We start from the raw sequence: 13,757 nt of genomic DNA, 5'->3' as shown, positions 1-13,757 counted from the left end.
TCAATCGAGTCTGAAAAGTCGACGGAGGCCAGAGTCGACGGTTGTGCCGTCGATTTGATGCAGAGAGTCGTGCCTGTGAAGTTCGCCGCGAGAGAGATTAGGTCAGGCGCGTGTCTATAATGCGCCGCAAGAATAATTACTTAATGGATTTTGAACCTTAGACTCTGACATAGTGCCAGTGCATAAATAACCACTAGACCAGTGGCAGTTTTAACCATGGCCGGTTAAATACTTAATAAAATGGCGGCTGGAAACATGAACTTGTTTCGCTTGGGCCCATGACGGCTCTGTCTCAAAGCAGTCATGGATAAACGGTTGTGCACTTTAATTAAGGTTACTTTTTTCCAAAGTTAGACATATTAACTATACAAGTATGGTTAATTCGGGGGTTTGAAAATGTGCTAATCGTATTGGATTCGAAATTTACCAAACTCAGATTTATCCGTTTGTGTGGTCAGACGACATGAATATCTAATTTCCATTGCGAGCAACCGGATCTATCTGGCGTTGGTGGATAGATTTCAAAAAAATTAATCGGTTGAGGTTCGGCCCGTCGGATACCCCCATATTATCAGAGCCGTGTCTTAGACATAGAAAATGAGGCAATTGCCTTAGGCCCCCTCTAAAATGGTAAAGTTTGGGGCCCATTTTTTCCTAATACTTGATTTAATTAGTTAAATAAATTACATTTAATTTGAAATTTTAGGTAGTTGTTATATCAGATGGAAATAATTTGTACAGAAAATAATTTAGTTATATGTTTATTTTTTGTATTTATCTTATGTATTATACACTCATTTATATGATAAATATGTATTTACCTTTCTCTTCTTACATACTTTTTGTTTTTTATATATCTTAAAAACAATTTTTGTAACTCATTGGATTATTTTATACTTTTGCATTAACAATATATGATTATATAATTTCATGAATAGATAAAACTAAATATTAAATATTTATTATTTTATATTTATATTATTACATTTTCAGTATATAATATGTTTTATTATTATAAAAGTTATAACTTTTGATAAAATTATATTTTGAAAGAACTTTTAAAACTTTGTTATACAATAAATTTTAAATCTGAACTAATATTATATTATTTGTCTTAGGCCCCGAAAACTCTTGTCACGGCACTGCATATTATCAGAAAAAAAGTTAGACAAGCAATTGACTTCTGCATGTGCCATTCAGAGGAATTAGTTAACAAGTGTACGAGGGTGTCTGTTCAAAAAGGTGAAGTTTGGTAATGCGGACCAGCTTCCATACTTCCTCAGAGAACTCACAATCTTCCATATTTTTAACTCCAACCATATGGACATACAATAAAAACTCTATAAATTAATAATACCGGGACTTTAGTATTATTAATTTATAGAGTTATTAATTTATAATTTTTTTTTAGATATTTTTATTTTAAGATATATGTTTTTATAAAATAAAAATATATTTGATTTTAGCATATATACATGAATTAAATTTTTGAAATTCAACATTTATATTAGATTAATTATATTATTTGGTGTGTATAAAATATATTTCATAGAATTTAAATTTGTTTTAGATATATTAAATGTAAAAAAATATAAAGATAATTCCATTGTGAATATAAAACAAATAATACAATGGTTGATTTTTACTTATATAAAATGTTTATACATACAAATAATAATTTATAGTTTTAATGGGACCTTATATTTACATAAGACTAGATGATTTTCCCGTGCTCATGCACGAGTATAATATTTAGAAAGTAAATATATTATAACAATTTATTAATATTTTGTTTTTAATTTTTATTTATTCTGTTATTTATATTGTATTTAATATGCATAGTCTATTTTAACTAATGTTCTGTTATTTTAGTTTGACGTATAATTTTGGATATAAAATATCTCGACTGTTTGGTTATTATTTTGATATATTAGATAACATTTACATTTTCGATTCAACTATAATATTTTTGTTATACAGATTTAAATTTTGATTATTTTTGTTATTTTCATGTAATTTGATTCTTGTCTTAGATTCGTAAATATATTTTTAGTAAGATTATGTATAATTTAATATATGTTGTTTTGAAAATTAAATAGTAAAAGTAAACTAAAGTGTTGATCGATTCAAAATTACATAAATAAATATAACAATGATAGTCTTTTGAAATATTATGCATATAATATATATAAGTTATAAAAATACTTAATTGTAATAGTTGGTTAATATATTTATATTATTAGTTGAGAATTTCATATTTATTTAGTAATATGTTAAGTCGTTCTATAATTTATATGCATAAAAATATTACTATAAATAAAAAATATATTATTAGTATAAAAAAATTAGATTGGTCTAGTTACTCATTTTGTGGGGATATTGTGTTACATATATTATGTCAAATTAAAGTAAAGCTATTTTTAATCTAATTCAACTAAAACATATTAATTTTATTCATTGTATTAGTTTTGTTCTTCATTATAGATGTGTATATATATTTTTGTTTTTTTTTATTAATTTGATATATGTTAATTTTCAAAAATAAAATTATAAAAACAAAGTTGCATAAAAACATAACCAATATATTTTAAAAAGGACGATTATTTCTTTACTTTAATATCAAATTTATTTTTCTAAGCTTTCCTTTTTATGAAATCACATCATACATATAAACTATTTTTCGTTTTAAAATTTATAAATATTTTCTTTATCATATATGTTATTTGATATAAAAGGTAACTTAAATAAAAAAATTAAATTTTATTCATTGACGATATCTTAGTTTATTTTATTTAAATTATATTTTAATAATTTGAAAAATAGATTAATTTATATAACATGCTTAATACCTTTAAAATATATATTATGTTGTTTAAGATTATCTTTTAAGAGAGAAGATTAATTCTTTACTTTAAAATCAAGACATTTTGGTAAATTTTCCTTTTTATGAATTACACTATGTATAAAACATATTTTCGTTTTTAAAATTTATAAATTTTCTTTACTACATAGGTTATTTGAAAAACAGAAAACTAAACAAAAAGGAAAAATAAAATAAAATAAAGCAAATATTTAATACTGATAATTAGACATATTTAATTCATTAAGGTTATTATCGTAATCAATCATCGTGAAAGTTAACGTGAGCGCGACACATAGGAAACTGACTTCTCAAATATTATTATAGAGATTTTCTAAAAATTTATTATCTTGTTATTTTACCGATTTATATAATATTTTGAACCAATCAACTTGGGACTAGATAAATTTATTAATTTATGGTGTTTATTAATTTATAGAGTTTCTAGTATATGTTAATGAACGACTTTGGTAGTAAACTTGTGTAATTCATTTCTGTAAGTAGCTACTTCACAATATATAAACCTATATTTCAAAAACAGAAGTAATACCACATAAAGCTTCGGCTTATTTTTTTGTGAATTTTAATAAACAGTTTCTCCTTCTTACAACAGGAGATAGAAAAAGGTTTATAAGATTTAAGGAACTCTTCTACTTTATGGTATTTTTCTACATCTCATTGCCTTTTTTATAGATTCTAGCTAGTCTTATACTCGTGCACAAAAAAGAAGAAGCTAGTCTTATACTCCAATGCATTAAACGCATAATAATGTTTTTTTGATGAATATGCTTACTTAGGTGTTTATAAAATAATAGAATATAATATATTTATATAATTATTTGTGAAATAATTTTTTATCCGAGATTTTATGCTAAAATTAGAACAGCTAAATGGGTTAACATTCTTATAATAAATTGTTATATATTACTTATTATATAGCTAAACATGATTATTTTACATATGGGCCAATAGTACTGATTTTATTTATTATATAATTAAACATGAATTTTATATAAATATTTTTTAAATTCAAGTTTATTTATTAGACTATCTAATTAATTATAAAAACATTTAGTTAAATATTAATAAAAAATAAACGTATTTTTAATATAAAAAGATAATTTCTGACTGTTTGGAAAATACCATTACTCATGACTGGACCGATACCGTAGCATCTCTTATGCTTCCTGCTCGTACTCGATTGGATCATAGGATGGTGTTCCAGTCAGTCCTATACTATGTCCGGAAAGAACACAACTCGCGGAGGTATGGAGGTGTTTGGGTCATGACGGAGAAGCTCACTCGAACCACTGATAAGCAAATTAGGAACCGGATATCATCTCTTCGCTACATCAAGGATCATCCGCTAGCGGGGCTGATGAGAAGATGGTTTGAAGTTTCCAAAACATTGGAGGGAAAAAACGTTTTATTTTTTTTATTCATTCATAGTTGATTAGAGTACATAATCACCCACTTGTAAATGAGTTATTCTGATCAATAAATTTGATATTCAATAAAAAAAATATAATTCCTATATATATGTGTTGTTATCCGAAGAATATCTTTCAGTTACAAAATGTTAAAAAAATTAAAAACACAAGATCAATAATTAAATATTCAATGAAAATAAAATATTGAGTAATTTTAAAGATTTATTTATTATCAATGAGTGTAATGCATATATAGATTTTTGAAATATTTATAATACATATTTCTAAACAATTTAACGTAATAACGACTATATATATTTTGATGAACTTTTTGTCTTACACGGAATTCAAACTCCACAACAGAATAATCATAATAAGATAAAAAGGCAAGCAATGTCCAAAGTTTTGCCAATTTGCTACAGAAGATAAACAAAATAAAATGGGTATATGATCATTTTAATCGTAATTTCCTTGTATTTAAACATTATATTTCATTGTATTTTAATAATTTTTGCTGTTTTGCTGGGTTTTCATATTTTTTTATCAATGATTTTTCTGTTAATATATTATATTATTGTATTTGTTATATCAGTTCATCATTTATATCAGTTCACAATCACTTATATAATTTTAATTAAAACTTTACTATCTAGTTTTGTACCTTCACTAAAATTAATGTATATAAAAAGTTTTGATGTATTTTATTGTATATTAATGATATTTCACTAACATTTTTATAGTAAAATTTTGAAATGTTTGCTTTGTGCCCCTAAAATGTTAAGCACGACATTAGCTTCCATAAAAATTAACATGATCTGGTCCTTGGTTTGAAGTGACTAGAGGATAAGACTCGTTGGTTAGTTGAGGAGAATTGAAGATTTGTGCATTCCCATAAGAGGAAGAGCCCGCTTCAGCCATAGCAATTGGTGTCACAGCAGTGGCCATAGCCATTGGGAAGACGCCGGTTTCAAGATGCGTGCGGATTGTTTAGGGTTACGTTTCTATGATGATAAAGCTTCTTGAGATAATCATCAATAAACTCACACAAGTTACCACGAGCACTATGCCGGTCCTGAGGGATGCTAAGTGAAACATTCGTAACAGACTCCCAAACTTTTTTAAAAAAATTACATATAAATAAGTCCAAAAAAAATTTAGATCCTCAAATTTGTAATTCTTTTTTTATTTTATATAGACATAGCTATACTCCCCCAAATCTCATGGCCGGCCATGCTATCGTCCATAGCCAAATCTCCCAGGTTACCATTAAGACAAGCGTAGTTCCTTCATGAATTAATTTATCATTATTATCTTCAGTTAATCTCTTAACCTTCTCGTCTTTTGTGATTGTTTGAGTGAGAAACTCTTCGTGGTTAACCGATGCCTCCGTCTGTTCTTCCTCTGTCAAAATCTCGAACTTTTCTATAACCTTATGCACCTCCGAGTTTGGTGGCCATATTTCTGGAATTGAGTTGAATGGACTGTAGATGACAGCACACGCATCAATATCACAGAGAATCTTGATCTCATCAAAGTTTATTCGCAAGTCCTCTCTTCTTATGCTTGAGTGCTCTTTTCCTCACCGAGTCATTGGAAATGTAAGCTAGATTCACCATCTTCCTCGTCATGACTACAGTACTTTATTTATTTTTTTCAATTTGTAGAGAGATGTATAATAACGATTTTATATGGTAAAATGATTTATGTTAATAGTGGTGAAAGGTCTACAGGTTGTATATAGACACTCTTTCTGGCTATTTAACTAGAAATGCTAATTTATCTTTAAGCATTAGTTGAGTAAAAATAATTATTTAACCAATTAATTAGTGCTTACTCTTTTCGGTTGTAAGCTACTTGCCACGGACTGATTTCTTTGCAGAAGCGGAACGTGCGGTCTTACCCATTTTTTACGTTTCGTAGTTGCTAAGCCAACCTTTCAATTTAACCACACTTCAGATCAATACTTAGAGAGAGAATGTACGTTTTTAGTTTGAGAAGTATATTTTATAACTTGGTAAATGAATTTACAATAAGCCATCACCCCTTTTATATACACATCCCACCTTTTTAATAGATAGCTGAGATCTAGCCGATCTAGCGGCTGAGATCTCTTGTTTATTCTCCCCTTTTTCTTACACATGAAGTATGTTTACCCCTTAAGCTATTCTACACATTTTCATGTCCTTCTACGCTTTAAGATATTTTACATAAATTACTAAACCCTTAAGAAAACTTTAAATAAGATAGGCTTGGATCACGTATCGGGGTAGCCTATTTTCTTGCCTGACCATGCACGAATTTGGGCTTCTAAATTGGCCGAGGCATGCATACTGCTTACTCATGCTACGTCACAAGTATTAAACTGATGACAGATATTTATTTTTGATAAAATGCTACAAAATCTAATCTAAGGCTATCCTAACATTATACGTGAAAACGTTGCAAATATGATATGTGAATGTCTTTTTATATATGTATATGATTGTAGGATTATGTAGTGTTTATTTGGATCGATTTTCACATTCGGTTTTAGTTGGTCTATATGGACAACTGTTTAATACAACTCAAACTTAGTAACAGTAGTGGTTCCAATCAAGTAGGCGTGACCAGAGCTATCTAGTCCACTTCAACTTTTGAAACATTATAGAATCCATTAAACAAGGATGAAACAGTGTCAATTAACTATATATCTATGAATAAAAATCATTTCGTAAAGAAAGCGAGCTGTGAATATTTTTATCGGTTTAATGATACATTCAAATTCGTATTAGATCTTGTGGAAGACTCGTATTCGTTATGAGTTAGTCTTTAATCATGTTGTTGTAGAAGCTACGGAAGTCTTAAAACGTACCAGTTATGATGTCAAGGAATGGATTTCCAAATCCGATGGATGCATATTGTAATACCCGTCTCATCATATTATTTGCTATTTATATTAAAATATTAAATTAGATTGAATATTGAGAACCGAAAAAAAATACCAAGATTTTCAATAAAATAAATACAATTGAAAACACTTTTAAAGTTTAATACCTGAAATCATTTAAATATAAAAATCGTATAAAACCGAAATTAAATACAACGATCCAAGACAATATACCGTCCAGATATCCAGACTATTAGTTGATTTTACAAAATTTAATGTGCGCAGACTTTTTTGATGCTCAAATTTGACTTTCTAGCCGAGAGATATTGCATGAAACAGGTGTATAGAAATCAGTGTAGCTGTTTTACCTATCTTTACGACGTATACTTTTACTATAGCACTGAAATTTTTCTTGGAACTGGACAACAGCCACGTTTTAAGAATGTTGTATCTATTGGAATTTTGAATACGGAAAGTCGGAAACAATATTGTGGTTCGTTGAGACCTATATATGCTTCATGCAGTATGTTTTACTAATTTCATACAGTATTCTTCTTTTTTTGGTAAATCAATTAATTTCATTATTTTCTTAATTTCATATTCTTACATCAATAGTTTCGAGATCTTCTTGATTGAATTAAAAAGTTCTGCAGAGTATCAAACTTTAAGGAAGAAAAGTTTTCTGTAAAATTTTATTTTTGAATTTGTTTCGCTGTTTATTCTTGTCAAACTAGCGTTAATCTTAATTATTGACATTTTCTGTATACCTGTGGAAGAATATTTGTGAAAAGAGAAACTGCTGTAACTCAAGCAAGCTAAAAAACACAAGTCATTCTATTAGTAAAACTCCAACATGAGAGTTGTATGTCATTTTTAAAATGATGAAAGAGACTTGCATGTTGTACTAATATACTTGCATTATCTCACTCGTGGACAACTGTGATTTATAATTGAGTACAAAATAAAATAAACCAGATTGATAAAGCTGACCAACCAAGAATTTTTGGTTTTTTCTTGTTGTCAGGATCCTCTGTGGAACTTTCACTTACGTATGTAATTGTGCGCATTATATTTTTGTTATTATTCGAAGTCTAATTGTTAATTTCGAACAGATATTTGGCGACTAGACTAGCTAACAACTAAATAAAGCTTAAATATGTTTTCATAAAGAACTTTAAAAGAGTATTAACCAAATTTCCAATGAGAATGAAATAAAATAAAATAATACAAGGTTTGTCTTGGCCATGTGATTCTCATATTATCTGTGTTTATCAGATTAAACAATGTGAACTTCAAAAAAATATTTATTTTATCAAAAAAAAAAAAAAAATTATTTTATCTGTTAATTAATATATATATATATATATATATATATATGTGTGTGTATGTGTGTGTGTGTGAATTTGATTGTTTTTGAAAGTTCTTCTTTTTGATGTCAGAGGAAAAATATCGATGACTAGAAACTCGAGAAGACTATTTTTTGAAGGCTGTTTCAAAGATCTTTTGGTTAGGGCTGGGTTATTTTGGTTGTAACTGGGTGTATGAACGTTGGAAACCTTCAATTAATCTAAAATATGACAAAAAAAAGAAACTCTAGAACTAAAGTGGCATGCATGCATAATTATATATTTACTAGATGCTTTTATGCGCATGAAATAATAATTAAAAATAAAAATTATATTAAATTTTAAATTAATTAATTTTGAAAAAGTATAAAGTACTCATTTTTGTAGTATCGGTGACTAGAAACTGTAGAATTAAAGTGACATGCATAATTATTTATTTCATTTATTTAAATCCGTTATAAATTTTTCTTACATATTTATTTAGCTGAATCTAAAAAATGCAAAAATAGATATGTAGTTGCCAAATCAGAAAGATATTTTCCTACATGATAATTTAAAATAGCATAAATAAGATTATTTACTCCACAAATAATTCTAAAAAATGTTTATCAAAAAACAAAATTATAAAATAGCATGAATTATTATTTTAAAATATTTGTTTTAAATAAATAAAAATACTATGTTTGGATTCTCTCATTCCAATTTAGGATTTTTTTTCACATCAAAACAAGTTTTAGTTATTTTAATATTAAATTATGTGATTTGATTATCATTCTAATATATATGGTTATTATCTTATATACGAAAAAAATTTCTAGTTTTATTTTTCTTAGAACTATTCATTTTCGATAATTAAAAACAAAATGGTATTTGAAATTATCAGACCCTAAAAGTATCATTAGTGGTAAGAGTTTCTCAATGAGTATCTATACTATATAATATTAATATTTTGTAATAATTTATTTATTTTATTAAAATTTAAATATAAAGGAAAATTAGTTCAATTATAATATTGCATACGTAATGGGTTTCTCAAATTGTTTGTTTGATTTGAGATACCCATCTCACCTTTTCTACATTCTTTTTTTCTGAAAAATTTATTTGTTTTATTATGGGGAATCCCTTTGATAGACTCTGGTGCTCTAAGAGCATCAGCATCGCGGAAACCCAGTTCCGTTTCTTAAAAACTTTTTTTTTTATCTGTTAAAAAAAAAAAAACAATCTCGGACCGCCATGTGTCGTGGGATCCGCAAAACAGTGTAAAAATCCCACAACAAACATCTCTTATTTCGCGACAGGAAGCCACGTTTCTTTCCATTTTGTAGGATCCACCCCACCTTTTCCCCCTAAAAACCCTCCTAAATACCCCCGATAAAGATGCTCTAAATCCTCAATATATCTTTAAATGAAGGATTAACTTGATTATTATTTTCATGTGCAACGACATTTGGTTCGAACGTGTGAAATTTTTTTTCATCCAACTCAAAAGGAAAGTGATATAAAAAAAAAATTAAGATATGCCCTAAGTATATTGAAATAATGAATATTCAATAATTGAAGACCAATCTGTATTCTTAGAGTATTTTGGATTATATTACTAGGTAAGAATCGTCCGAAATTCCGTGACATATATTAATTTAGTTCTTAGAATCCAAACAAAAATTCTATTCACATCTTGTATATATATATATTGGGTACTGACAATATCTCATATTTTAAATCATAGTTTAACTATTCGAATATGTGATGGAATGAGATTCATTCCCCATGTGAAAGCTCTACCTCTTAGGCCTCAGACTTTTATCTGAGATCCGGATTCGATCCGAAAATCCGGATATCCGGAGGGGCCGAATCTGGATCCGGATAGTAAAATGTTAGATTCGTCAAAGCCGGATCCGGATCCGGATATCTTAATATTTAAGTCTGGATATCTAGATCCGTAAGTTTTATTAATAAATATTTCAAAAATAGTAATATCTATATATAAAAATTAATTTTATTTAATATATTTTTATTTTTATAATAGTATATATAAATTTTATGTAAATTTTGTAATATTATACTTAGAAATAACTAAAGACATTATATATATATATTTTAATTATTGTTAATATTTTATATATATATTAATATTATTTTTTATTTATTTTAAGGATTCAAATCCGGATCCGGATATCCGCTGGATATTACAATTTTTAGAAGGATATCCGACACCCAGATATCCAAAAACCCCAGATCCGGATAAGAATAGTAAAATTATGGATCCGCCGGATAAGGATCCGGATCCGGATACCTTAAAATTGTCCGGATACTCGATCCGTCCCAGGCCTACTACCTCTAATCCAAGACTTCACTTCCACCTATGCATTGTTATAGTATATAGAGAAGTCAATTCAATAATAATTAAAGAAACCTAAACTGCATAGTGTGAAGTGTGTATCTAACTGATCCTCGAACCGACTTAAAAAGAGCTTTTAAGTTTATTCTGATGGTTGCACTTTAAACATCTGGTCTAATTTCTAATAACCGGTTGAAATATCGTGGTTAAAGGGTCCATTTTGAAAGTTGATGGATCATGATTCAAGCAAACTCCATTGCAATAGCAGTTATGATTGGCCAAGATATATAGATGTCTTAAATGACAACAAACGATTTGTACTACGAGAGTTCTAATAGTAAGATTTGTATGATAAAATTATGAACTTGTGGATGACCCGCTAGTAAAATCTTATATATTAAAATAGAAGTCACAACTTCTACTTATGCGTGATTTTTTTTTAATGGACATTCCCTAGAGAAATGGTTACACTATTTTTGGATTTACATAACTAAATCCTTATATATTAAACTTATCTTTTATTCACATATATAAAACAAACGTAAGACACAAATCTAATCAAACCATTTTAAAAAATAACGTCCTTCTAACCAGACCATTTGTGTACATTTGACATATGTTAATCATATCTTTAGGAACATACATATGTTACCGGATAAAATACAAACATAGATCAAATCTAATGATTTCATTCTTATTTTACAAACATAACCTGACTTGCTTAGTTCATATTATCATAGGAAGATAATGATTATTGATTTATTATCATGCACCGTATTGCAACATCTTATTTTTGAATAAATAAATACTATTTATGGTGTATGATATGTGTCTCTCAATGGTCATCATTGGTCTACTTTCTTCCTGTAGACAATGCAGTAATATTCAAATATCAATATACTATTATTTAAAATAAAAATTACAATTTCTTTTTATATGTGATATTTTATGATTATATCCAACCATACTTTGTATGTTGCTAACAGTGTTTTATTTATAGTAAACATCTCGACTCATATTTGAGTTACTGCTCTTTAATTTTTTCTTTAAATTGTGTTAGCCTTATTGAAGTGATTGTTCTCTTTGTATTATATGATTTTTTGGAGGTACTAAACACATACATTTGGAGAAGATGAAGTTGGGTGTATTCAAAATAATCAAATATCAATTACGGATATATTCATTTAAAAGAAACAATATTGTTCAAAGGTTAAAAAAATTATAATGGTATAAACAGTCGTGATTGTAACAATTTTTGTAAAACAATCATGATAATATCAAGGAAAATTTATTCCAAAATATCAATCAAAAAGGAATATTATGCTTACCCACATCAATATTGGTCATAGATTTAAAAATCAAAAAATAAATAGGCCATTTTTATTATTAGCACTATAATATTTACAATATGTTTAAAATATTGCCTAATAATGTTTTATCTTTTATGATTACTTATTTCTAATTAATCAAATATTACAAGTGTTATAACTAAATAGAATATAAAATAAATTATGATCTATATAAAAAAATATCAAATCCAAAACTATGAAAATTTTGTCTTTATTAGCATATATGTATTAATATACAAAAATTATCCAAGTTGTATGCTTCACAAACAAATATACTTGAAAGTGGTAAATTATATAAAAAAAAACTCCAAATTCCAAATTATTTATTTAGACTTAGTTGTTTAAACATCAATAAGACATTTCATCAACTAATATAATTTAAAAAATAAATCAAAACATATGAATAACCATAACTGTGAAGTATAAAAAGTAACACCCACACGATTGTGTGGGTGAAGATCTAGTCTTATATATTAAAACAGAAGTCACAATCTTGATTCATGTGTAATTTTTTTAAAAATGGACCCTCACTAGAAATCAGTTATCATTCATTTATTACTAATAATATGGATTAATAATATATCATTCTTAATATAACATCGACTCCTAAAAATCCGGATTGGTTAACAAACCCACCTTGATTCATGTGTGATATTTTTATTTGGATCATCATTTAAATTTTTTATTAAATGTATTTTTTAATGCTAATCTATAATCTTTTAACTACTTAAATCATAATATAATTTGATATCTTTTAATTGAAAATATAAATAAATATATTTAATTTTTTTAACAAATGTGTTGAAAAACATTATAACAATATCTTAATTATCAAAAAGTGTATATAAATATTTTTACTAATTTTGTAATTAGTAATGAAATTAAAGTTATTATACATTAATATATATACTCAGTTATCTTTTATAAAATGAAAAAAATTATATCAAATTTTACTATTTTATAGTTATATCTATCATTTTAAAATAAAACATTGTATTTAACTAAATATGATAAATTTATTTTAAACTGATAAATTAATATATTTTATTTTCACAAACATTAAAAATTTATGCTAGAAATATAATATGTTGGTAGAACGAGTTAACATTTAGTAAGTTAGATAATTCATGTATAAAGTTAACTTATCTTAAACTTTTTATCTTAAACTTTTTATATATATATATAGTTATTATCTTAAATGAATAAATATAAAAAAAATATTGATAAAGGAAATATAGCACTTTGAATTACGGGCCAGAATCATAATAATTAAATAAAAAATAATTTTAAAATATATATATATATATTAAAAAATATCAAATATATGTGATGATTTGAAATAATCAATTAACTTACGGCAAGAAAACTATCAAATTGTTATATTTAAAATAATTATATATAAACATTTAAATATATAAATAACTTTAAAAATATATTATAATTATGTAAAATATATATAAACATAAAAAATTAATACTCCATTTTTAAAACTTACCTTAAAAGTTTATTGGCAAGGAATATGACGTGATGACGTGGCTTCACGAGAAGCTTTTATTTAGTAAAATGCC

The 13,757-nt window shown here is 26.5% G+C and overlaps 1 pseudogene; it reads right to left on the bottom strand.

The window, feature by feature from the left end:
• Nucleotides 1-5,079: 5,079 nt before the first annotated feature.
• LOC106337965 lies at nucleotides 5,080-6,279 on the bottom strand (annotated as a pseudogene).
• Nucleotides 6,280-13,757: the final 7,478 nt, after the last annotated feature.

This window comes from Brassica oleracea, chromosome C4 (genome assembly GCF_000695525.1).
Source record: "Brassica oleracea var. oleracea cultivar TO1000 chromosome C4, BOL, whole genome shotgun sequence".
Classification (NCBI taxonomy): Eukaryota; Viridiplantae; Streptophyta; class Magnoliopsida; order Brassicales; family Brassicaceae; genus Brassica; species Brassica oleracea.
Note: the sequence above shows the minus strand (reverse complement) of the source record. Positions and strands in the feature narration are given on the sequence as shown.